A 25,387-nucleotide genomic window follows, 5' to 3' on the forward strand; every position below is an offset into this window, starting at 1 on the left:
CTAGAGTCCATGCACTGAACAGTTCATGCTCAGGCACCCATGGCAGCAACATGACTGGTCTCCTATGGTGGTGTAAAACCCAAAATCCACAAGAAAAAGCTTGAGCAAGAAAATGTTGAACCCAGAGGACTGGAATCTCATTTTACATCTTCCTGTATCAAAGTCAGGCTTACCACTAGAGTTGAGTTGGTTCCTCTGCTTCCTCACTCTACTAATGCTTTATGATCATTTGTGGGAAATGTCTGCAAAGTTGCAGAACATCCTTGGGAAGCAGGATATGACAGATGAAGTTCTACCACTGCATCTTATGACCTGGTACCAGCTCTACCGTTATTTCATCCTGAACTGGGGGCCTTTCTTCTGCCACCTTACGTCTAACTTTGCTCAGTCCTAACTGTTTACATTGAGTTCAGGTTCCTTGCTTTCTCTTGGAGCAGGAAATTGCTGCACTTCTCTTTTGAATCCTCTAGGAAAAAGCTCTTTTGAATCCTCAAGGAAAAAGTCTGAGTGTACTGAGGTTCTTATTATGGTAATGGACAAGAATAATATGATGACTTGTCAGTGAAACCTCTGTCCAGATGATTCCTCCTTTAGAGAGACACTCAGTCTGATTAGCTTGTGTGTGAATGTGCCTAAAGATCCTTTGCCTTCTCTTCCAAAAAAGTCGTGCCAATGTCTGCGGAAGAAAGATAAGGATCCATGGATTCATCCGTCGTATCAGATATTGCATATGTGGCTTGAAAGCATCCAAGTTCTACTCCTGTCTCTCTCGAGAAGGCTCATGGCTTCAACAGACTCCCAGCAAAGTAGTAAGACCTCTTAACCAAGCATTCCAGAGCAAGGTATTATGTGATAGTTGTGGCCTAGCATAGGTCCTAGAGATGAAAGCACCTTTCCACCTTGGATGGGGTAGGTAAGAGGGTCTTTTCTTGTATCATTGTGGTTGTCAGGGTCCTCGGTTATCTGACATACCAGTCTGCGTTGTCTCTTGTTGATAGGAAATGGTAAATCTAACAAAGCTTCTTGATTTGGGGGTTGGGGATTATCCATTGAAGACCCTTACCACAACTCCTGTAATTAGTACTGTGCATGTACTGCAGCTTGAGCAGCAGAACCTGAAATGTTTGTTCTGAATGGAAAGGTTCAGGCTTTTTTTTTTTTTTGAGGGTGAGCTTATGTATAACGCTATTGTTACCAACATGTGTTTGTTTATTCCTTGCTCTTTTGTTTGTTAGACTCTGACTGAAAACCTGTAAGAGAACCTGGTAGCTGCCATGAATGATTTCTGTTGTAGGGCTCTCTACTGTAAAAACAGTCCATTTTTCCATGAAGAAGTCCTTTTGCAGTTAGAGATGGAGTACTCAACACTAGGCAGTTCTCCTGTTACCAGTTCCCCCTGCTAAGTCTCTGAGAAGACAAATTTAACAGAGGAATCTCACAGCAGTCTTGGGTATCATTCAGTATGACTGCTGGTTGGAGACAGCTCTCTGAATTAGCCCCAGTTTGGAGGACCATAACAGTGGACCAGTGGGTTTTGCAGCCATGTTGTGGAGCTCCTACCCCCCCCCCCACTCCCCCAAATCAAAAGTTCCTTAAAAACCCAGTCTTTCTTTCAGAGCTTTTATGTATTGACCTAGACCTATTCCTCAAGGGGAGTTTTCCTTCTCTACGAAGAGAAAAATAATGCTATTCTTACTTTATCCTTTGTTTGAAGGGGACAAGAGGGTTTTATCACATTGTGTGGCACAGCAACTTCTACAAGTATATGAGCTGTCAAAATTAGGAAGGGGTCTTTCCCTGCTTCTGCATGGAGCCTGAGATGGGTGCCTTTTGGTGTATCACCATATAGGATCAACACAGGAGGATGTTTTGACTTGCTGTAAAAGAGCCATTTTCAGTACACAGTGCTGACAGTTGGTCTTTCTTCTCCATTTAGTATGTTTACCAAAGTTCGGGCCATGGTGGTGGTCTCACAGGAGAAAGACTCCTGGTTTTCCTTTATTTGAATAACTGGTTCCTGTGGCCATGTCAAGAGATCCACTTCCAGCTATCCTTCCTGAGGTTCTTGCATGGTTCCAAGTCTGGGGGGGGGGGTTAGCTGGAAGGAGCTCTGTAATCTTATCTCAGAATATTTACTTCACTGGGGTTGAGATGGATACTTTGTACATGTCCTTCCATGTCACTATTGCAGTATTCTTTACCTGAGGGATCCCCTGCCAAGGATAGCCAACACCCGGTCAGCATACCAAAACGTTTAATTCTTATAGGCATCGTATGTCACTTGTGTACTCCCTGCGCAAGGCTTAGGGCATAAAGGAGACATACAGATGCACACACTTAGAACTTCTTGCCACCAGTCTGAACACAATTGTTGAATGTCAGTCTGAATGCCTTTCTGCTGTGCTGGTTACCAAGCCAGGTTTATAGGTAAGTGCCCCACTGGAGTTTCTTCTCTTAATTCTTTTTCGTGTGATTATTATGTTCATGTCATCCTGAAAGGGAAAATGTCAGTGTGGGAGGTAGATTCTCCATAAAGACCATCATGACAAGTATCTGTTGCTTGAGTGCTTCCCCCGATCATACACAGTACTCTGTTTGCCAGGCGTTTGTGTCCAAGACACTACATAGTCATCTCTCTTCATTGTCCATATACCTGGAGAACCAGTGTCTTAAGTTGTTGGCTCAGTGTGCCGTGGTGGAATCCTCTTGTCCTAAGGGCCAGCCATCTGCCAAGAAGGCACCCATAAATGTTAGGTTTAATCCGGCTGCTGTCCAGCCTCCCCCATACATCTCTCTTGAGGCTGGTGAAAGCCCGGAGGGCAATCCAGTGTTTGCTTCACATTTCTCTGCCCCATAGAAGGCCAGCATGGATCTGGTTTCTTGCATGTTCTCAGAGGTTTTTCAGACATCTGTACCTGACATTAAGGGGGAACCCCAGATGATTATATCCGAATGACTGAGGACGATTCGTCAGATCTTAGAGGAGAATCCTGTAACCATTACAAAGTCACATCAGAGGTTTGTCCTTCTGAGGGTGCTTCAAGCAGAAATCCCACAAAAAAAAGAAACAAAAACAAAACACATTTCCCCAAGTAAGGATCCCCAGTGTGAATGGCAGGATTTCACTCAGTGTATTTATGTAATGCTTTGACAGTCTTGAAGCCGACTCAAGGGGTCTCTTTTCCTGCTCCTCCGTGGTCTTCCACTCCATTCAAGAGGCCTAGAGAAATGGATTCCTCAGATGAGGATCTGGACTCTGGAAGAAAATCCAGATTCCTCTTTGGAAGAGCTCTTCTTTGGGGATACTGTTGCTTGTACAATTAATTATTTTAAGGGGGATTGTTCTCAAGTCTCTGAGATTCAGAATAGATATGAGCTCCTATAGATGGAATCTTCCAAGCCATCTGCTGTTTCTCCTGTTCTGGCTGTCATTCTGGATATCTTTTCAGCAGCATCTGTAACCCCTGATTCTCTGCCTCCTGCACCTAAGAAGCCAGGTAGATTGCATAAAATGCCTAAGGACTTTCAAATTTCTTTACAAATGACCTTCTCCTTACCTTTCTGTAATGTCAGTCTGCTCTGAGAAGTCATCTAAGTTGTTGCCCACCACCAGGCTGTTGCCTTTTGATAAGGATAGTAGGGCTATGGAAAGGTAGGGCAAAAAAGTTTACATTGCTGCCACTTTATCCTTTACGGCCTTCAACTACCAGACTCATATGCCCAGCTATATTTTGATTGTCTTTTCCTAGGTATCTAAGGTGGTTTCTGACCTGTCTGCATCTGACGGAAGGGCTTTGGCCCTTTCCATACTGGGCTGTACTTCTGAAGTTGCCAGTACCGCAGTCAAATGCAGGTATGATGTAGCTGATGCCTCTTCCAAGGCTGCTGCCTTTGGTTCAGTTCCAAGGCGTTATTCTTGTCTTTGTCTTCAGCCTTTGCCTGATGAGATTAAGACCAAACTTTTAGATGGTCCTTCAGGTAATAAAAACAAACATTTTGGATCTGCTGCTTCTGAATTTCTCCAGGGCAAGGGCAAAGCTTTACAGGAGTTAAAACATTTTTTTCTCCTATTCCTAAATTTCAGAGGAATTATCCCTCCATTATCTGCCTTTCTTCATAGGCAATCTCACCCTCCTCCTAAGGCACGAAGGGTTCCAGGTGCGTGTGTCTTGCCAAGTCTTCTCAAACTCCTGCCACCCAGAAATCAACTTTCCAGGACAAGCCTGATTCTATTTGGCAGTTTGCTTCCTCCTTCCCTCACCCAAGTTCCCTTGTCCCTCAGACTTTCCCTGTTCCATCCAAATTGGCTCAAAATCACTTCAGACTTTTTGATTCCGTCCATTATCCATCATGGATATTTATTGGTTTGGAAACCCCTTCCTTTCCTTTTCAGGCATTCCTCAACTTCTTCAGGAACAGGTCTTTCATTAAACAGAGGTTCTTCACTCTCTTTTGGTTCAGGGCACCATTTAAGCTATAACTCATGGTCAGTTGGGGAAGTTTTTTTCCAGAATGGTTTTGGTCCCACGAAAGAAAGGCAAATGGAGATCAATTCTGGATCTTTCCCAGGTGAACACCTTTCTCAATATTCCTTCCCTTTGGATGTTATCTCTGCAAACATTGTTTCATGTTCTCCTATCCCTGGCCTTTCTGGTACCTCTTGATCTCAGATGCATAGTTTGACATCCCCATCTATCCCCTCCTCAGGAAATGTTTGCATTTCTCTGTCCCTTCCTTGCATTTTCAGTTCTGTGCTTTACCCTTTGGCCTTTGTACTGCTCCAAAGGTATTCACCAATGCCTCACTCCTGTATTTTTTTTTTTTTTGCAGAATTTGACAAATCTCAATCTTTCCCTATCTAGATGATATGCTTATTCAAGCTGCCTCCCCAACACTCTGCTTCAGGATCTCAAGTTTACTACTTCCCTGTTACAGAGTCAGGGGTTCACAGAAACTTCTAGAAATAAGTGATGATGCCTTCACAGGATCATATTTTCCTCAGCTACAGACTTTAGACAGCTCCCATGCTGGCATTTCGGCCCATCCCCAAGGCTTTGTCTCTGATTCCTTTCTTCCTCTGGCATCTGTCATGGTCAAGGAATTTTTCAGGATTTTCAGGTTCATGGCTTCCACCATTTCCATGCTCCCTCTCAACAGGCTCCCTATGAGGAAGCTTCAGTTGTACTTCAAGGCACTGTTGCTTCAACACTGCCACACCCTGGACTTCCTGGTACCTTTCTTTCCGTGTCAGTCTTGAGCTTCAGTGGTGGATTCATCAACTTTCACTCAACCCAGGGCTTCCTTTTCACCCTCCACTTCCAACTCAGGAGATCTTTACAGATGCCTCAGACAGGGGATGGGGTGCCTCCTGTAACCTCCTCAAGGTTCAGGATCTCTGGCCTCTTCATCAGAGGTCAGATCACATCACTGTTAGGAGATGAAGGCTCTGTTTCTGACTCTGATAGCTTTTCATTCCTTCTTTCATCCCAGGCCCCTCAAAGTTTTCAAAGACAATACCACAGTAATGTATGTCAGCAAGCAAGGGGGCACAAGGTCCTATCCTTGTTTGAAGACTAGCTCTTCAGGTCTGAGAGCCAGCTGTCCGATATCAAGTAACTCGTCAGGCAGTTTACATTCCCTTGGAGCACAATCTGGTGGCAGACTCCTTCAGCAGGTCCAGCACAAAAGCTCACAAATGGATGCTTCACAGAAATGTGTTCCAAAGACGTTCATTGGTGGGTTATTCCTCAGGTAGATCTTTTTGCCTCCACTCTGAACAACTTCCTCTATTCTGTTCCAGAGTCCCAAGTCCTCTGGCTTGGAAAGTAAGCACCCTTTCTTTTCCTTGGAAGGGGATGTTTCTGTACATGTTCCTTCCCCTTAATCTGCTACCAGTCTTGCACAAGATCAGACAGGACTCCCAAAATCTTGACTCCCTTTTGGCCTAGACAGCATTGGTTCCCCCTTCTTTCTTACTTGGCCTGGGGCAATCACCACAAGTTAACTCACTGGCTGAGTCATCTCACACAAGACAATGAATCTCTTACCCATCTTCAATTGGCACTGTGGGTGATGGTTTTCTTTCCTTTTCAGGCACCTGTTTTCTGAAGATGTGTTTCAGGTTCTGCAGAAGGCCAGGAAACCCATTTACCTGTCCTTTTTTTGCCCCCCCTGGCTGAAGGATTCTTTGACGTCTTCTGCCTTTTTCTCCTTCTGGATGCACATGTTCTCCTTGACCCCAAGGGCATTGTATTCGTCTTGGGTCTTTTTGGGTTCTGTGCACGCGACCATATGTAACTTTTATTTGGTATACTGGCCAGACATTAGGCTATCCTTGGCAGGAAATCCCTTAAGAGTAAAGAATACAGCAACATTGAAGAGAAGGACATCTATTTTATTATAAGATCTTGCACAACTGTACTTTCTGGTTGATGTTGACTGTGATTTCAGATCCAGGATTCATTTGGCATCACACTTCAGGACTATACCTTTTTTATTTTTTTTCTCTTTGGCCTATCTCTGACTCCAGCTTTACAGGAAAGTTTAATATATGCAGCTTACAATTTTTTTTCCAACAGTTAACCATAACTAAAGGTTTTCAAAGTCAGAGATAGCAGATAAGTATCTTAAAAAAATACCCCTTGCAGAGGCTGCTTAGTAATCTGCTGCCCTCCTCCTTTGCTTGTTGTCTCTGTAGCAAGTGTTCACTCAGTGTGTGGCGTGAAACGGGCTGAGCTTGTCGTCATAATCTACATTGTGACATCACAACATGGGCCTCCTACAGGTGCACACATCCTGTCCTCAACGCATGGGAACTGAAGAGATTTCAAATGTGTGCCAAGCTGGGAATATAATCAAAAAGACATTTCAGCAGCTAGCACTGTAGACAGTCTCCTTATGAATCAGCTTATATGGTGTGTGTGTAAAGTACTATTTATGCCAGAAAGGAGAGTCCGGGAATCTTACAGGTTGCTGGAGGAATGAAAAAATGTTGAAGTTCGCCAAAGGCCATTGCATTAGGTTTACAGGTCTCAGAACTTTTTAGTAGTTTACTTAACAGCAAGATCTGTTCTAACCGAAAGAAAAGGAAAACAATTGAGGAAATTAGAAGATGAAGACACTTATGCCAGGATACTTGTGGCAGTCAGCTACTTGAACATCTTGGTGCGGCTATGCATTTAGGTGTACCTTTGCACAGCGTGCAGTAAGTGCAGTCTTTTTGTTAGTTATAGCTGAGCAGTTGGGGAATTGAAGCATTCATAGTGCAATCCTGTTTGCTAAACAATATTGCTGATGGGAAAGTAAATGTTGCCTCTTTAGCCATGTCATTCTCAGTACTCAAAATCATAACAGTCAGACAAATTTGAACATTTATATTGCAAATACAAGCCATGTATATGCTTATTGTAAGATAATCTACAAAGTCTGTATCAAGAATTGCCCCTTTTTCTCAGCATCTTGCATACATTTAATACCTCACAGTCCCTACGTAGTAATTACCGAGGTGGCAGTCTGATAAATATGCTGCTTATTTTGTCACTGATTTTGATGCAGCCACTTCTTCCAGCCAGCTGAATGCACTATTTCTTTTTTTTTTTCATTTTGAGTACCTCTGTTTATTCTCACAGAGAAACATCAGTATGTTATTGTCTGCTGTATTAAATGTCAAAAAATGTGAACACAAGACCAAGAATCACCAAAATCCACAGCCACTGTACCCAAATCTCCAAAAAATGTGGTTAGAAGCAGTAAGTTAAGAACAGCACATTTATTGGTATGTAATCTGAATCACACCAAACAGCAGCAAACAATAAACCAAGCGCTTTCGCTCGGTTATTACCGAGCTTCTTCAAGGTTACAAAATCTGTTGTGTAGTCAGCCATGTTAAATACTAAATGCAACATCACATGACATACCCCCCCATGTGAATCATCCCTAATCAGCTCTGAAGTTTGTTCTTGGAAGACACTTTTTTTGATGGCTTTCACATCTTCCAGCATCTCTGAGCTGCAGACCCTTGTCTTTAGGGAATTGCACTTGATTTTTTACATAGATCATATGATGATCATTATAAGGGACACTGCTGAAGTTCAGAACATGTATGTAGGGAGTTATATTGCATGTGGAAGCCTGACCATCCAGCCTGATTTCCAGAACTCTTGGATGTCCCTCCACAGGGTTACCCTCGCTCATTCCATGAATGTGAGTAGGATTCATAATGAGTGGCGGTACCTCCATATTCAGTTTTTACCCCCTGCAGAGAACATCTGGAAGTCTGTCCACCTGTAATATCTCTGTGACCTCCAGATAGTTAAGTGCCCATTTTGGGATTCCATCCCCTTATCTTTTTGCCGCCACATACCGCGGTGGTGGTGCTGCGGTAGAGTTGTCACCTCACAGTAAGATGTTGTCCTGTTCGATTCTCAGCTAGAGCGTCTTCTGTGTGGAGACGTGCGTGAATGGGCGTACCTTCATTGAAGGTTGTGCGTCAGAGCTGGCAACTCGGCACATAAAAATCTACTGCCAGTCATTAGTGGACCAGAGTTCCGCTGTGGCGACCCCTAACCGGGAAAAGCCGAACGACACAACAACATCTTTTTGCCACCACACCTGCAAAGCATCAAGTCTCTTCCAAGTCAGATTCCTTAGTGGTGGGAATCCCCAACAGATCCACCAGGGTGTGAGAGATGACAACTGAAGCCATTATTCAAACATTCAGGAATTGAGGAGTATTGCTTGTGAATTCACTGAAATCACAGCCGTGGGGGCATTTTTACTAGTTAACCTCACTGTTCTTCCTTGACAGGGGGACGTGTGACCTGCAAATTTGTAGAATCCTACAGTGCCTTCTTGATCACAAGTAGATGCATCAGGGCACTTTGCACATTAAAGGTTATTGCAAATCAATAGTTTGGAGGACTGTATGCATTCTCCCAACTTTATGGACTCTTCCTCTTCCTCCAGAGAGCTTCTACAGTCCATGGTTGACTCTCCCCACAAGATAGGCATTCCCATAGTCCTTGTCAGCTCCATTAGATGCCCATGCATTTGAACTGCAGTCATCTGTGCCATAGAGAGGGCTTTATCTGCCTACACCACTCTGCTGGGTCAGGATTTACTTTTTCTTCTTTAGCACAGTGTACTGCTAAATTACCCTTTAGGTCTTTTAAGTCTAACTTTGGTCATCTGGGCAGTTGATAGGGTTTTATCCATCTGCTCCACTACTGCCCTGGCTTGGAATTTCCTTTTTGTAATTTAGTACAATTTATTGCTAAATTGCCTTTTAGATATTTTGAGTCAAAGAACTTGAGGCCATTGACATCCCTGGGAAAATTCACTGGCAAACTGCTCTTGTGGCAAACAGATTCCATTGAAGGATTTCCACCTTCAGTGTCTCTTCTGCTTTTGGCATTAATGTAGAATCTGTGTGTAAACTCTGAAGAGACTGTCAAATCTTAAGAGCCTTTCTAGAGCTTAAAAAACCTTGTATTAGGACAGAGGTCAGCCATTCTGAAATAGGAGGGAATCCAAGTGTCTTAAGTAGACAAAAAAAAAGTTTTAGGAGCTTGTGCATGCCGAGAGCAGGAGGTCTCGGTAATCTCCAAGTGTAGTATCTCGCAGGATGCGCTGTAGCAAATCCCACCCCGAACCCGGCCCCGTTAGTTTTAGTCAAACATGCAGAACAATAATGTTCCTTGCATCGTAGCGTTAATTTAATTCAGGGAAACCATAACCATTTTACAGGGACGTCAAAGTAGTTTTTTTTACCCCCTTAGCTGTTAATGTTGACAAGTCTTTTGCGCTGGTGGGTAAAGTAGATTTCCCTGTGCAGAGTATTGGTTTAGTTACTGTACATGGTTTAGTTACTGTAATACAGCCAAGAGAAAATGATTGTATGCATGACTGCAGGGAGTTCAGCAGGATGTGCTTGACGACAATAATGTTTCTAAAATGGAAATGGGAAGGTTTGCCAGTTGTTGCAATTTTATTTTTTAAGTATAAACTTGTTGTCAATAACTGCCCTCAAATGTCACACATTTGACATGAATGTGTGAATTGTAGATTGCACTGTAAAGTAATATTGGGAGAAAAAGGGGAACTGATGTAAGGCAAACCTCTGGATCATAAAATGTCTGCTTAAGGAAACTATAAAAAATTAAGTGTAAAGGGCCAACAATGGAACTATGTAGGACACCACAGGCCAGAGATTAATCCCCTCTGGATAGATAGGAGGAGGAGTCCAAAACAATTTCAAAGATTTTACAGTAATGTTGCAGACAGTCAACAAGATTGGATAGTACTCTTTATCAAATGGGAGTTGAATAATCACCTACTGAAAATCACTCCTCCTTGAGTCGAAGGTACAAATCTGTTCCTTTTTTTTTTTTTTTTTGCGAATATGTTTGCTAAGTTTTGAAACATCTAAATGTGAAACAGGTTAAGCAGCACAAATGCTACAAGAATAAGCTTTCATGTTGCCAAAAAGTGAAATTCTGTATGGTTTCAAGTTTCTACTAAAGGTGGCTACTACCCTAGCTGCGCTTTTTACTGCCTTTATGTCTCATTCGTGTGGACATGTTTACTTGGCTAAGTTAAATACCAGACACGAAGGCGACTTGACAAGTTGAAACGAATTTTTGTTATTGAAATGGTAACCTCAGTGACTGTCACTCATACTCTACTTTCCCCTGCCAATCATGTACGTCACGCCCAAAGCTGCGCAGAACGGAGTGCGAGGTACTACACTTGGAGATTACCAAGGTCTCTTTGTGGCCCCATCAGTCCTTTGAAGCCGTGAGGGCATTGGCTGTGCTGAGGATAAATTTGATAGGCCTGTCCCCTGGGCTGATGACAACCACCATTGCCTTTTAGAAGTTAGCACATGCGATATTGGCATTTAAGTGTAGCTAGACCTTATTAGAAATTAGTGCAGTATCACAGCAGGATACTGGTTCTCGTGTGGTCACAACTGATAAGAATAGACGTTAAGTTGTCAATCTCGCCTTCATTCTTGCTGGATGGGTTCGGAGCCGATCCTCGGCTCCGACTCGGCACTTGCTAAGCTCGAGAGTCACTTTTACCAGCTCGAGGCAGCCCCATATCCCATGATGCAAGGCGGTAAATACCCAGATCTCGCTTTGTCGCTGATGAGGTACTCCTTTTACCAGCTCTTGGTAAGTAATTTGTTATTCAAATTTTAGTCACCCCATTCCTCCTTTTTCTCTCATATATTAGTGTATTTGTCACTTTTAGATAGTTTTAGGGTCTCTAGCTCCTAGTTTACAGTCTCCCTAGTTGTTTTTACTTAGTCTGGCCTTCAATCCTCTCCCATCCCTTCCTGTCAGGGCGTGTGTGTGAGTTTATTTTTCCCCATTTTAAGTTAAAATTTCTGGATCTGGGACTGTGTGAGTAGTGTGTTTTTTTGTGTGCTCACTATGTCCAAAGAACAGAGGGTCTCAGGCTTCAAGAAGTGTGACTTGTGCTGTCAGAAGATGTCTCTGACAGACGGTCACACTTCTTGTATCTTTTGCCTGGGACCTCTCCACCTGCAGGACTCCTGTGCTATTTGTCACTCTTTCAGCCAGAGAGTCCTGCAGGAAAGGAGAAATAAATTAATATTAAGAGGACTACTTAAACCAGAGGGCTCCCCGGCCAAGTCTGCTTCGGGTAAGCCCTCTAAGACCTCCAAGGCCCAGGCTTCTGCTACTAAGCCTTCGGCCCTGGCTCCGACTCCTTTGGAGTCGAGATCGGCTCCGGCTGGAGCCGATCTTATTTTGACTAAATCTTCGGCACCGATGGCTATCGGTGCCGATACTTTAACTGCCATATTGGTGTTGGCTCCGACCGGCTCTGACCACCATGTGACTAAGGCTTTGGTATCGGCGCCGGCCGGCTCTGATACCATTATTTCCTTGCCTGTATCGGCTCCGGCCGGAGCCGATGCATCTTTGACCAGGCTTGGAGCTGATAAGTTGTCGGCTCCGTCTGGAACCGAGGGTTCTTCGGCTCCGATGGTTCCGTCAAGGAAGCGGTCCAGGTCTCCCTCTTTGGAGCCGATACTGTCGGCTCCGACCTCGCCTTCTTCGAGCTGAGCCATCGGAGCCGATCATCTAGGTCTTCCAGGCTCTCAGACCATGATTTGGAGAGAGTGGTAAGCAGATTGTTAAAATCACAGGCACTAGCCCAAATGCTTCATAGTCCATCTCAACAGACGACTACTAGTCCACACCCTCTTCAAGTTCCTCCTTCGACTCTCCTCCAGAGCTCGGAGCCGGAGTCTGTTGGAATAGTCACCGCTACGGCTGCGGGGCAGATACCACCCCTTTCTGCTCCTTCAGCTTCTACTCTTATCTCCTCCTCGAGACCTTCCTTGGAGGGATCTGGTGGTCGGGCTTCCCTGGTCTGCTCCGAGGGGGTGAGTGGCATCGGACCCTTGTCCGACCCTGCTCTTCCCCTCGGGGCTTCGGCCTTGGTGAGCTCGGCTCCGACATCTGCCTCGGAGCCTTCCCTTTCGGTGGGCCCGGGAGCCCCTGTTTCTTCGGAGCGGGGTCTCTCGGATCTCCCTGGGAGGGGAGCCTTCGAGGTGATGAGGAGTGTGCTGGCCCCCGGGCTCAGTCAGCAGTCTATCCCCTTAGCTCCTCCCTCTATGGTGCCTGTAGATGTCTCTTCCCACTCACTTGCTCCCGGACCGAGAGATCCACCGCCTCAGGTTTCCCCACTGGGAAGAACCCCCTCTTCCGAGGATTCTCCTGATCCATCAGGAGATCCTCCGTGTAAGAGGACCTGTAAGAGGAAGCACCTAGACTCCCATGAGTCTACAACTTCAGATACCGACTTAGATGAGTCGGAGGGGTCCCCAAGATCCCCCTCTGAGGATGTCTCTTTTTCAGACATCCTAGAACTCCTAAAACAGAGGGGAAACTGGCCCTCCATTAATCCCTCCGAGGATGAGTCTGTATACCTAGAGGCGTTTGGATCTCGACCCTCCACCTCCTGGGTGTCTCCGCCTTTTGACCCCCTCATGGAGGTGATAGCTCAGAAGGCGTGGGCATCTCCTGATTCCGTGGAACCAGTTCCCAGGAGGCCTTCTAAATTTATTACAGCCCCTTCCGAGAAACAATTTCTTACAAAAGGTGTCCCTGTTGATGCCATGGTGGGGGCGGCCGCCACCAAGAAGGAACTTGCAGATCCTTCCGTACCAGTCCATCCTCCTAACAAGGATTCTAGGACCATGGACAGGTATGGTAAGCTGATGTTTTCCTCAGCGACCTTTGCCATGCATTCGCTGAATTATTTATGTCACTTCACCAGACTTCAAAGGGACATCCTTAAAGAATTAGGTGAAGTAGTACAGGATCCTTCAGCTGCAGGTGCTCAGGATAAGATTGCTTCTCAGCTAGGAATCCTTAACTCCATAACCAACTCCTCCATGCGGCTAATTTCTTATGCAGCAGATGGAGCAAGTAGAGCTCCAGGGACAGGAGTGGCTCTTAGACGTCAGTCCTGGATGCGGGTCTGTAATTTTGCAGATCCCTTTAAGGCATCCTTCACAAACTCTCCCTTCGATGGGTCAACTTTGTTTGGTCCTCAGGTGAAGGATACTTTGACCAGGTGTGAGCAAGACGGCAAGACTCTTTCTGCCGTAGGAGTCCGTTTTTCCACCCCTTCTAAGCCTTACCCTAAAGGACAGAAGGGGGGAAAGATGTGGTTCCGAAAATCTCAGGGAGTCACGCCGGACACACGTGGTCAGTTTACCCTTAGAGGCAGAGGGGGTAATAATAATAATAGACGCCGCCCTAGGGGCAGAGGGGGTCCGCAGAACCAGGGCAGCAGAGAGCCTCTCTCTGACAAGCCCTTCCAGCATCCCTGAGGTGTTGCCCAACTGTCCATCCTTGGAGGCAGTCGGGGGAAGATTATCGCTGTACCCAGAAGCCTGTCTTTCCCTTTCGCAAGACAAATGGGTACAGTCGATCATATCCGAGGGTTACAAGATTTCTTTCGAGGAAAGTCCCTTCCCTCACAAAAATTCCCTTCCAGATGTTCCACCCGGTCTAAGGGAAATCGCAAAATTAGAAGTATCAAATCTTCTACAAAAAAGGGCCATTCAGCCAGTTCCAACAGACCATTCAGAGCCCGGAATCTACTCAAGGTTCTTTTTGGTTCCCAAAAAGACGGGAGATTGGAGACCAATATTGGACCTCAGCAGACTCAACAAGTCTGTGAAAAAGACAAGATTTCGGATGGTCACACTTCAATCGATTTTGCCCTTCTTAGGCAAAGACAACTGGATGTGCTCAATAGACCTTCAGGATGCACTATCACATAAAATCCACAGATGCTCCAGAAGGTTTCTCCGCTTTCGGCTGGGGTCCAGTCATTTTCAATTCAGAGCCCTGCCCTTTGGTCTCACTACAGCCCCCAGAGTGTTCACCAAATGCATGGCAGTGGTCACGGCTCACCTGAGACGTCAAGGATTCCAGGTGTTTCCGTATCTCGACGACTGGCTCCTCTCAGCCACCACCAGGCATCAACTTCTCCAAGCCAGAGATTATACCCTAAATCTCTGCACTCAATTAGGAATTTCGGTCAACTACGAAAAATCCTCCTTATTGCCCTGCCAATCTATTACTTTTATAGGCGCAAATTTAGACACTGTTCAGATGTCAGCAAACCTCACAAGCCAGAGAATCCTAGATATCCAAAACCATGTGCGGATCATCCTTGCCAGCAAAAAGGTGCAAGCCAGACTGGTCCTGAAAGTATTGGGCCTCATGGCAGCTGCCATTACTCTTCTTCCTTTGGCCCGTTTTTACATGCGTCTCCTTCAATGGATGTTGTTCACCCAATGGTCCTTCCAACAGCTTCCCATGCGTCACCAGATCCTGGTGACACAAACTTGCAAAAACCATCTATCCTGGTGGATTTCTTCTCCCCAAGTCCATCAGGGCAGACCCTTTGTTTCCCCGGCCCCGGTAGCCACAGTCACTATGGACGCCTCCCTGATCGGGTGGGGGGGGTCATTATCAGGGCAGGATGGTTCATGGGACGTGGCAACCGTTCGAATACCACCTGCACATAAATGTCCTAGAGATGAGAGCAGTGCTTTTAACGTTGCAAGCCCTCAATGACTTTCTTCCCTTGGGGACGATTGCAGTTCACACGGACAACATGTCCGTAGTATGGTACATCAACAAGCAGGGCGGAACCAAGTCCTACCCCTTGTGTCGAGAGGCTCTCAGACTTTGGCAATGGGCGATCTCCTCTCATCGGTTTCTGGTAGCAACGCATATCCCTGGGAAAACCAACATTTTAGCGGACAGATTGAGCAGAGCTGTACTCATGCCTCACGAGTGGTCTCTCAAGCAATCTATAGTGGAGGAGATTTTTCAGAAGTGGGGCCGCCCTTGTTGCGATCTTTTTGCTACTCCCCAAAACAGCAAATGCCCAGTCTTCTTCTCTCTCTTCCCACTTCCGGGCCATCCCCCCAGAGACGCTCTTACCCAAGATTGGCCCCAGGGACTTCTTTATGCCTTTCCTCCCTTTCCATTGATACCACAGGTACTCCAGAAAGCTACCGTTTTGAGAGCCAAAATGATTCTCATTGCCCCGTATTGGCCTCGACAAATTTGGTTTCCGTTCCTTCATCGTCATCTTTTGGTGCAGCCGTGGCATCTGGATGCCAGATCTTCTGATCCACCAATCGGGTCAGCTGCATCGGTCCATTCCTTCTCTCAACCTCACAGCTTGGTTGCTCCACTTCCTTCCTTAGCCAGGCTTCCTATGATCTCTAACCCGTTAGGATATCATAGTAGCTTCCTTAAATCCTCTACTAGAAGGATTTACTCTAGCAAGTGGAAACGCTTTCTCCTTTGGGCGAAATCAAGGAACATAGATCCCTTTACTGCCCCTGTTCATGCAGTTTTGGATTTTCTAGCGGAAATCTTTCACTCGGGTTCTTCATCTTCCACGGTCAAAGTTCAGTTGGCTGCAATCTCGAACTATCATGTCGGGTTTGCAGATCACAACATTATGTCCCACAAGCTTTGTAGAGCTCTTCTGAAAGGAATTTTTCTCCTGAAACCTCCTGTCAGGAGTCCTCCTCCTCAATGGGACCTAAATCTAGTGCTGACATCCTTAATTCTTCCTCCTTTCGAGCCAGCTGCTTCATGTTCACTAAAGTTTCTTTCGTGGAAGACACTCTTTCTTGTCGCTATTACCTCGGCTAGGAGAGTGTCAGAACTTCATGCCCTCTCTGTTCGTCCCCCATATTTGGTCTTCCACAAGGACAGAGTATCCTTGAGGAACTAATCCATCCTTTTTGCCCAAGGTTGCTTCAAAAACAAATTTAAACCAATCCATTGATTTCCCTGTATTTTTTCCTAATTATTCCAACAGATCGGAACAAAAATTACATTATCTAGATGTTCACCGCCAACTCAGATATTATTTGGACAGAACAAAGCAATTCAGGAAGGCTGATCAGCTCTTTCTTTCTTATGCTGAAAATAAGAAAGGCCTCCCTGTTTCCAAAGTGACCTTGTCTAGATGGCTGTCTTCCACCATTTCTGACATTTATCAACTTTGGGGCAAACAACTGGGCTCAAAACCAAAGGCACATTCCACGAGAGGCCTAGCCACTTCTACAGCTTTTCAGGCTAGGCTACCCTTAGATACTATTTGTGCAGCAGCCACTTGGGCCACTCCTCATACCTTTGTTTCTCATTACAAATTGGATTTGGCCTCCAGGGATAGAGCCAGTTTTGGTTCCACGGTTCTCAAGAGTCTGTTCCATTGAGCCACCCAGGATACAGGTGCTAGGGATGCGGTCCCATCCAGTAAGAATGAAGGCGAGATTGACAACTTAACATTTAGAAGTTATGTACCTACCATAACATTCCATGTTAGTTGTCTTCTCTCGCCTTCTTTCTTGCGACCCTCCCTCCTGTCCCCCTTGCCTGGACAGACCTTGATCTCCCTTGTCTCTGGAAGATTTTGTTTCTTTGGGCACCAGTTAGTTCTAGTTTTTAGTTATCTGGTTTTCCCTTACAGCCTTTTTAGGCTAATTGCTGCTCTTTCCTTAGTGGAAAGTTTTTATGCTAGGTAGTTTTCCCTCTAGGTACCAAACGAGATCTGGGTATTTACCGCTTGCATCATGGCATATGGGGCTGCCTTGAGCTGGTAAAAGTGACTCTCGAGCTTAGCAAGTGCCGAGTCGGAGCCGAGGATCGGCTCCGAACCCATCCAGCAAGAAAGAAGGCGAGAGAAGACAACTAACATGGAACGTTATGGTAGGTACATAACTTCTAATTTTGACAAATGCGCCTCCTTTTGGACAGACTTGGCAAGGAATTCTGTTTGCCTGCTACTCTAAGAGCTGTTAACTGCCAAACTCTGATATTCCAGTATTAAAGGAGACATCATAAAGCAGAGAGATGTGCACGAGTTTGTTTCCAGTCTAGCCCTGTAGGATTAATCCCACCTAATACTTAAAAGTGGCATCAGAACTTTTAAACCCAGTGTTTTCTGTAAGGCAGTAGATTCCAGAAGAAAGAGTGCTAGTTCTTCATACCCTGGGTATGTACCTTAAGCACATGTATTACCAAAAGGGGGTGTACAAGTTTAGGAAGTTCAGCCAGTCTGGCTGCTTAGCATCATTTAGGGAGAGCATTGGTCTGGCCAAGCTAGCTGTGTTTAACAGAATTGCATAACTGCATTGTCTTCTTCCATAAGACATTTAACTGCCTGTTAGAACTTGCTGCTATTGCTGTCAAAAGCCACTTCACCAGAGGTATGGCTGTTTGTTACTTAATCCAGAAAGGTATCTCAAAGTTTTTCAGGTAAGTCTGGCCTCTTGGTCTTTGGGTCACATATTCATCAAGTTTTATTCAGTGGATTTTAGGTTAGGTCATCTTTAAGTCCTTGATTATTTCAAGACTCTTGTTTCCGTACATTTAGACCTTGCCTCCATCCTGTCGGGGATGTTTTCAGTTTTGCCACTTAAGAATCTTAACAGTTAATTCATGCACAATACGTCCAAGGTCAGCTTTAATTTGTCTGTAATCGTCTCTGAGTACACCTTCTATAACAAGTGCTTATTAACTTACTGTTTGCCTTGGTCTACACAACCTCTCCATTCAGCTTCTGTGGATAGATTTTCCTGCATATTAAGCAAGAGCATAGTTGTATCTTTTTGTCATTCAAATTATGCTGGTTGTGCCTTCTTAGTTTGGTGCATCACATCACAGTGTGTAATGGCTGAAAGTGAGCTCAACTTTGCTTGCAAAAAGCTAAAGAAAATTCTGTTTTTGAGTAGGGTTATCACCTGTCCCACCTTGCGAGGGACAGTCCCTCTTTGGGCAGTTGTGTCCTGCAAAGAAATTGTAAAAATGGCAAATGTCCTGAGATTTTACGACAAAAGTATTTCCTATACTTTATGTAAATAGTTGCATAAAACAGTTATTCTGTATCTGAAACACCTAAATGTTATAAGAAACACAATAAGCAACTAAAATGCTGCAAGAATAAGCTTTTATTTAGTCAAAAAAGTGAAGTTCTGTCCTTTGTGATGGCCACGAGTATATTTCGGCCTGCAAAATCTGACGTTTGTACAAAAAATGTCCCACTTTGGGCATTTGGAAAGGTGGCAACCCTATTTTTGAGTGGGTGGTATTTGAAAAGTAAATTGGCCATTTATCCCTGCAACTCGTTTGTGTTTAGTTCAGTTCTGCTCTGCCCTTTGTACTAAGTGCTGGGAGGTTATGATCTTGGGAGTTAGTGGCCTGCTTGTCTGTGGTTGACTTAATTTATTTGGGTGTCTGTTCTATGCTTAGTTCTTGTGTTGAGCTGCCCTCTTTTTCTGTAGATTGACCACTTTTGAGCTTTCCGGGCAAGATTCTATTTTAATTCACTACTAATTTCTGTTCTGTTATAGCTGTGTAAGGAAAACAGCAGCATGTACTCCTGCCCCATAGGATGATATTCACTTGTCAAGACTTATGTTAACTTAAAACCACCACCACTCTCTGTACTTGGAGAATGTTATTTGTTTGTCTTACTGTTAAAGCTGGAATTTGCCAGTGTGTGTGTGTCTTTGCTCTCTTCCCTTACGCTGTGAGCAGTGGATGAAAAACTGTGCACCAGTCTGGGCTGATAATATACTGTTTTAATCATTGCTTGTCAGATGTATTCAGCATTGCATTCTTGAAAGCTGTTTAATTTCAGACAACAGTATTTTAATGTACCCATGTTTCATCCATGTAGTTATTGCAGAGAGAATGCTTTTCCATTCTTAAAAAATGTGCTTTTTTTAAATTTCTACCACACGACAGTTATAACTGTGTCAGTGAATATATAAAACTATCAGAATCCTTGTAAACACTTGAATAATTGAAAAACTTAACTGTTTGCACTTAATTCTGTTGTATTGTCACTACATTTCTATGCAATAATAATTTTAACGTAAGCAACAGGATGTCTAAGAAAAAGTATATTTTTCTTATTTATGAATAATGTCTTAATGGTTTGATTTCTGTAAATAATTTTAGTCTGTTGATGCTAATTCTATGTCAGCAGCTTGTGTAAAAATGAGAAAATTGGGTAGATGAAGTTTCTTTAAATGCACAATTTATTTTACATTTTTAACTTTGTATATTTATAAATATTAAATCCTGGATGTCTTAGTTTTGATTTTGATACCACTTAACTTTTCCTTGTTTAAGAATATTGACATTTTAAATAAGTTTTTTGCCTCTGCAGTAACAGCCAACCAAAGGCAAACGAGGTTAATATCAAAACCGTGGTCTTATCCATTGTCTTTGCAAAACTATAAGTCTTATTTTTGTGACTAATGTTACTTGGGAATAAAAATTTCTTTCAGATCTGGACATATTTATTTTATAATACTGTCAATATTGTTTCTCATTTTCATTAACAGTAGGACTGTTGGGTATTACTAAAGTAGTTGTATTCATAAGTTGCAGTGTTGCATGTTTGACAGAATCGCATTGAGTTGCACCCTTATCATGGCAGACTTTTTATGCCACATGTACTGTGTATCATGGCAGGTTGCATTTTTATTTACATCTGGTTGGCCCCACTAGGCATGTGCCCTATTTGAAAGGGAAACTGAAAGTATTTCCTTAATTGGAGAAGAAATTTAGCTACTATAACAAGTGGTGGGAACTCCTTTAACATTCATTCCAAACTGCATCACCCTCACCCACTAAGCATGTTGAGTTATAGTGCTAGTGTTTGATCGTGAATTCAGAAACCTGGCTGACAGCCCTTTTGATTCTCCTGGCATTAAAGACAAATGTCCTACCTGTTATGCCGCTGAACCTGGTTACTACATTCATGCTATCTACTGTCAAGCATGGATCTTCTTAGTTAACTAGCTGAGGCAGGGTCACTGCATAAAACCTTTTTAATCACAACACAGGCTAAAGGCAATACAGTACAGTAAACAGGGTAGCGAAGCAGTATATTAGCAAAATTTATTAAACTAAATAGACGCATAGATCCTAGTAAATACACTCAGAATTAATATAAAGTAATTCAGTTAAAGCAAGTATATATCTCATTGTTATAACATAAATTTTATGAAGCAAAACTGTAACATCTTAAACAGAGCTTATGTTAACATTTTAGGGTGCCCTAGCAGGGGACAGTACTTCCTGAGTAAACTGATTGCCCCTCCAGTGCCTTATTCTTATTCACCTTTTTGTAATCTTTCCTCCAGCCTTACCCCTTAACTCTGTTCCATTCCGTACAGTGCAGTACAGGGCTGTTGATCAGTATCTCTCTCCATCTTTTTCTGTTTCCAGCATAGGCAACTCTCAGGTGGTACATACAGCTGATGTAAAGTGACTTTTAGTTTCAGTGTTGCTGCAGATGTCTGTACCACACCAAATGTAGCCAGTCCCACAGTGGTTCATTCACACCACCTTCATTCTTGTATTCATTTTCATTTTAACAAAACCATAGTCTGTTTATGCCGTTGTTCACAACATCACCAAATGTATACTTCACATCTCAGTTCTAGGTGCTCAGTCTTTTTAGTAGAACTGTACTTAAAGGTTTGTTAATGAGGTTGATGGGCTTCTTCTTGTACCCTTTTTAGCCAAGATCCACAAACAGAGACAGACATACAGCTGAATTATTAACAAGAATGTAAATGATACACGAGTTAAAACGAAAAACTGTAAATGTGATACATTGGCAGAATATTATGTACATGTATAAACACATGTGTAAACTAAGTGAAGAAACCTAATACATGAAATACAGCAAAAGTAATTTATTTGATGAATACACTGTTAATGCTGCATACAGTAAGTGAAATGCACCACAGAAAAAAACATATACATTTACAAAACTCAAACTTAATGATTTATAGGTTGTGGCTGGAAGGGTAGAAAGTCATCCTTTGTCTATTTGACAGATACAGCAATATGTACATTAAGGTGTTCCAAATGTTTTTTCCCCTTAAAGTTAGTAGTGATGTTCTGTATGAATTTCTTTACGTAACTAATTCCAGTTAACTGGAGCAGTTTGGTAAAACTGTTTTACCCCTTGTACTTGAAGTGAGATCTTTGGAGCAAGATAGATGTATAATTTTCATTGTGTCAATCATTAGGTGAAGAACCTTTTGTTTTTAACTTTGGGGCAGTAGCTGTTGGGAAGCAGGTTGAAGACAAGTGAAGGCAGTAGTGTGCCACATTTAAGTAGGGATCCACTTCATTTTCTTAAGTTAATACAGTGATGTTCATGCATTGTGGAGACATGTGAAGACACAACTGGCATTAACTGTGTTTCAGTACATCGGTCAGTCCGCACCAGAGAGCGAGAACTCTTCTAAAGCTAAGTACCCCATTGGGGAACTCTCTTCCTTGCTTTGTCATGTCAGATAAGGTTAACAATTGTCCCCGTTTTGGTAAGCAAATCCCACACTGAGACTTTCATACTTTGTGTGTCACCTGTCTAGGCCTGGTTCACGACATTCCTAGTTGCCATTTTTGCGCCTGTTTCAATCCTAGGACTATCAGGCATCTTAGACTGACGTCTTTTTTGCATCATTCGATGGCGCCTGCCAGTCATCCCGAGGTTGAGCTCCCCAAGCGTAAGAAAGATAAGGAAAAAAGGCTCATGCTTATAACTGTGGAAGACGACCATTCACTGTCTGCCCGTCTCCCAAGGCTCGTTATTGCCGAGTAAGGTGAGGCACTTTTGCAGGCCCCCATTTGCAACAGAGTTGGTGACACAGGCCTCTGTCAAGACCCGTAAGGAGTCTGACATGCTGTCAAGTCCATCACCTTCTACTCAGGCCTTGGCTTTCAATTCGTATGCTGGGTCTGGAGCCACTCAGCAGACCTCTGCTTCTGATGAGCGATCTTGTACCAGCGATGTTCTTTGAGATATTAGCCTGCATCAGTTCTGCCTTACAAAGAGATTGGCGTCAGGATGATGAAAATACCTAGGCCCAAGGCCAAAGCTAGATTCAAGTAGAGTTCCACCTCAGGTCCTATGCCAAGGCCTACCACCTCCCACTTAGCAGGTTGTCAGCAATACCTGGTCAGGTTAGCAGAGGACCTTATCTCCTTAATCAGAGCTAGGCAACCCCCCATTGTAGCCTTCCTTAGGGAAAAGGAAGAGGGAACATACCCCTGAAGTTTTCTCTGAACCTCCTGATTCAGATGAGGATTCTGACCAGGAGTTGTCTGTCTTTGAGGAGGGACCCTTCCTTACTTCCTTTGAAGATTCAGATTCTGAGGAGAATCTACCTTCAGCTTCACCTTCTGAAGACATCACTTTTGGGAAAACACTCTAAACACTCCATGCCATGAGGGAACATTTCCACTGGGAGGCACAGGAATACTCACAATCTTAAAAGAGGATTATGGAGTTCATGACCTCCCAAAGCACAAACCTTTGGCTATTCCTCCTGTATTGGAGATCGTAGAGGATGTTTTTATGGACTCTTCCCTGAACCCAGACGTCACCTCCAGCTCCTCGAAAACCAGACAGGTTTTACAGGGTCTTGGATTCGCATAAATACTTCTTCAAAAAGCCCTCTGCTGACCCAGAGGTTGTCACTCCAGGTCCCAAGGGAGCAAGAGCCAGCTCTTCTTAGAACCCTCTTCCTAAAGAAACCAGAGCCCTTGATGGGTTTGGCAAAAAAAAGTCTACACTTCTGCTACCCTAGCCATGAGGGCTCTGTGTGAAGAAATTGGACACTGTCATTTGTGCTAGCATGTCTTGGTGATGTTTTGTATACAAGTTCAGATTGACTTGTGTATTGTATGTCAACATGACTAGCTATTACGTTGTAAATAGGGTCCAACATGTTGATTTATGATCTGTTTGATTAGAATGTTTTAAAGACTTGAACAGTGTCCTTTTACATTTCTAACTGCGCATGTTTGTGAATAAAAATTCTAAAGGCAAACTGTCTTGGAGTCAGCTGATCTGCAGATGATGTCAGTGGAATGTTGACAGTTACTGTGTATTACTCTCAGAAGCTGAAAGACAGGAAGGATGTTTTAGTAAACAGCTGTTGATTGATTTTCAAAATATGAAATTAAATTAGAACTGGAACAATTGTGACAGGCTAGTCTATAAAAGAGCCTGCTGAAGACAGTTACATTTGTCAGTTGCCAGTTATAACAGCCTGATGCAGTTCACAGTTGTACTGTGCAGTGGATACCCAAAAGGACTCACCAAGAACTATGTCTGCCTTTGCTGTGTTGTAGTAATTTAGTTTAGATCAGGGGCAGTGTTCTTTAGTCAGACAGGAAAATTATAACTAATCAAAGTTTTTCTGAATGCTGGATTTCTATTCCACAGCATTGATTTCATGTTCCTGGTGACTGAGTTCTGTTTGTTTATTGAAAATTACTGTTTTATATTTTTAATCATTTTCTTCATTATTAAATATTTTTATTGACTTGCATTGTGGCCGGTCAATCACTGTTTTTTTTAGTTATTGGAGAGTGCTTATACTTGCCTTGATAACTTCCCAGGACAGTCCGAAAGCCTGGCTTCTCAGTTCATTTGCTATCATTTGTTTTAATATCTAATTTTCATAATCAGACACCCCTTTAAAAGGGCATGAAGACAGTCTGATTGGTGGCAGCATTACCAATTTGTTTTTGGGGAGGGAACACATCTAGAAATCTTTGTCAGGCTTTCCCAGTAGTGTTTGGATGTGTGAGATTTAATTTAAGTGTGAGTGTATGAGAGGTCTTAAACTGGGACACATTGCTCTGGAGTATGTAATAAGGAGTTGCATTAGGAGTGGACGGTAGTATGCAGTCCAGTCCCAGGACTATAGTGTGTTCCTTTTGTGCTCATATGAGAGAATTGTGGAATATTATACCTGTTTAAGTGACAGTCTCACATTGGAGTCAGTAGTGAGGATTGAAGATCTTTAGTTACTGACCCAGCATAGTGAGAGATGTCACATTATTGACAGTCCTGTGGGGGTATTGTCCAGGCGTCACATTATTTAGTGGCAGCATAGTGGGATATTAACTGGACGTCACATTTATTGGTGTCAGCAGTGTGGGATTTTTAAATAGACTTCAGCAGTGTTTGGGTAGTTGTCATTTAGGCGTGCACTCTTGACAACCACTAAGTAGACATACAGAATCTCAGTAGTTAGTCAGGGATATCAGGCAAAGATTTCAGCAGATGACTATAGTAAGCTGACAAAGAACCAGATGGCTAAGGAGTGTGATGCCAGAGAACTTGTGCATGCCAACCTGACTAAGGAAGCCATGATTTCAGCCTTAGTTGCAAGTTCAGTTCAGACCAGCCATTCAGAGGATATCCAGTTTGATATTGAGGATTTGGAGCCTGCCGAGACCGTACAAGTTCACCTTTTCTTTGTAAGACCTGAGAATGTGTCTGGAGTTAGAGACTCCAGCTGGAGGCCAAACCTCTTGAACTGGAATCAGCAGAGAGACTATGCCTGGAGGCTGAGGAGAAGCAGAGTCAATATGAACTGGAGGCCAAACAACTGGAGACTGAAGAGAGACTGCGCCTGGAAGCCAAATGTCTGGAGGCTGAGGAGAAGCAGAGTCAATATGAACTGGAGGCCAAATGACTGGAGTCTGAAGGGAGAATATGACGTTTAGAAGCAGAAGAAAATGAGAGACAGTGCCAGCATGAAATGGAGCTTCTTACCCTTCGAGAGGGTCGTGGAGGTAATGGGGAGGGGAATAACCAGACCACAGAAGCTGTAAAGGTCAGTAAACTTTTTCCTCAATACCGGGATGTGGATTACTTTGATAGTTTTATCCATATATTTGAGAGAGTATATAGACAGTATGATGTTGACCATGAGCTCTTGGGTCAACTCCTGACTCTCTTACTCCATGGTAAATCTCTT

The 25,387-nt window shown here is 43.6% G+C and overlaps 1 protein-coding gene across 1 annotated transcript in view; it reads left to right on the forward strand.

Moving 5' to 3' along the window:
- Positions 1–25,387, forward strand: part of TESK2 (testis associated actin remodelling kinase 2) — a 1,590,840-nt gene that overhangs the window by 1,523,900 nt on the left and 41,553 nt on the right. The gene's annotated exons all lie outside the window — the stretch shown is intronic.

Source organism: Protopterus annectens, chromosome 8.part0 (genome assembly GCF_019279795.1).
Source record: "Protopterus annectens isolate FY-2018-M chromosome 8.part0, PAN1.0, whole genome shotgun sequence".
Lineage (NCBI taxonomy): Eukaryota > Metazoa > Chordata > Ceratodontiformes > Protopteridae > Protopterus > Protopterus annectens.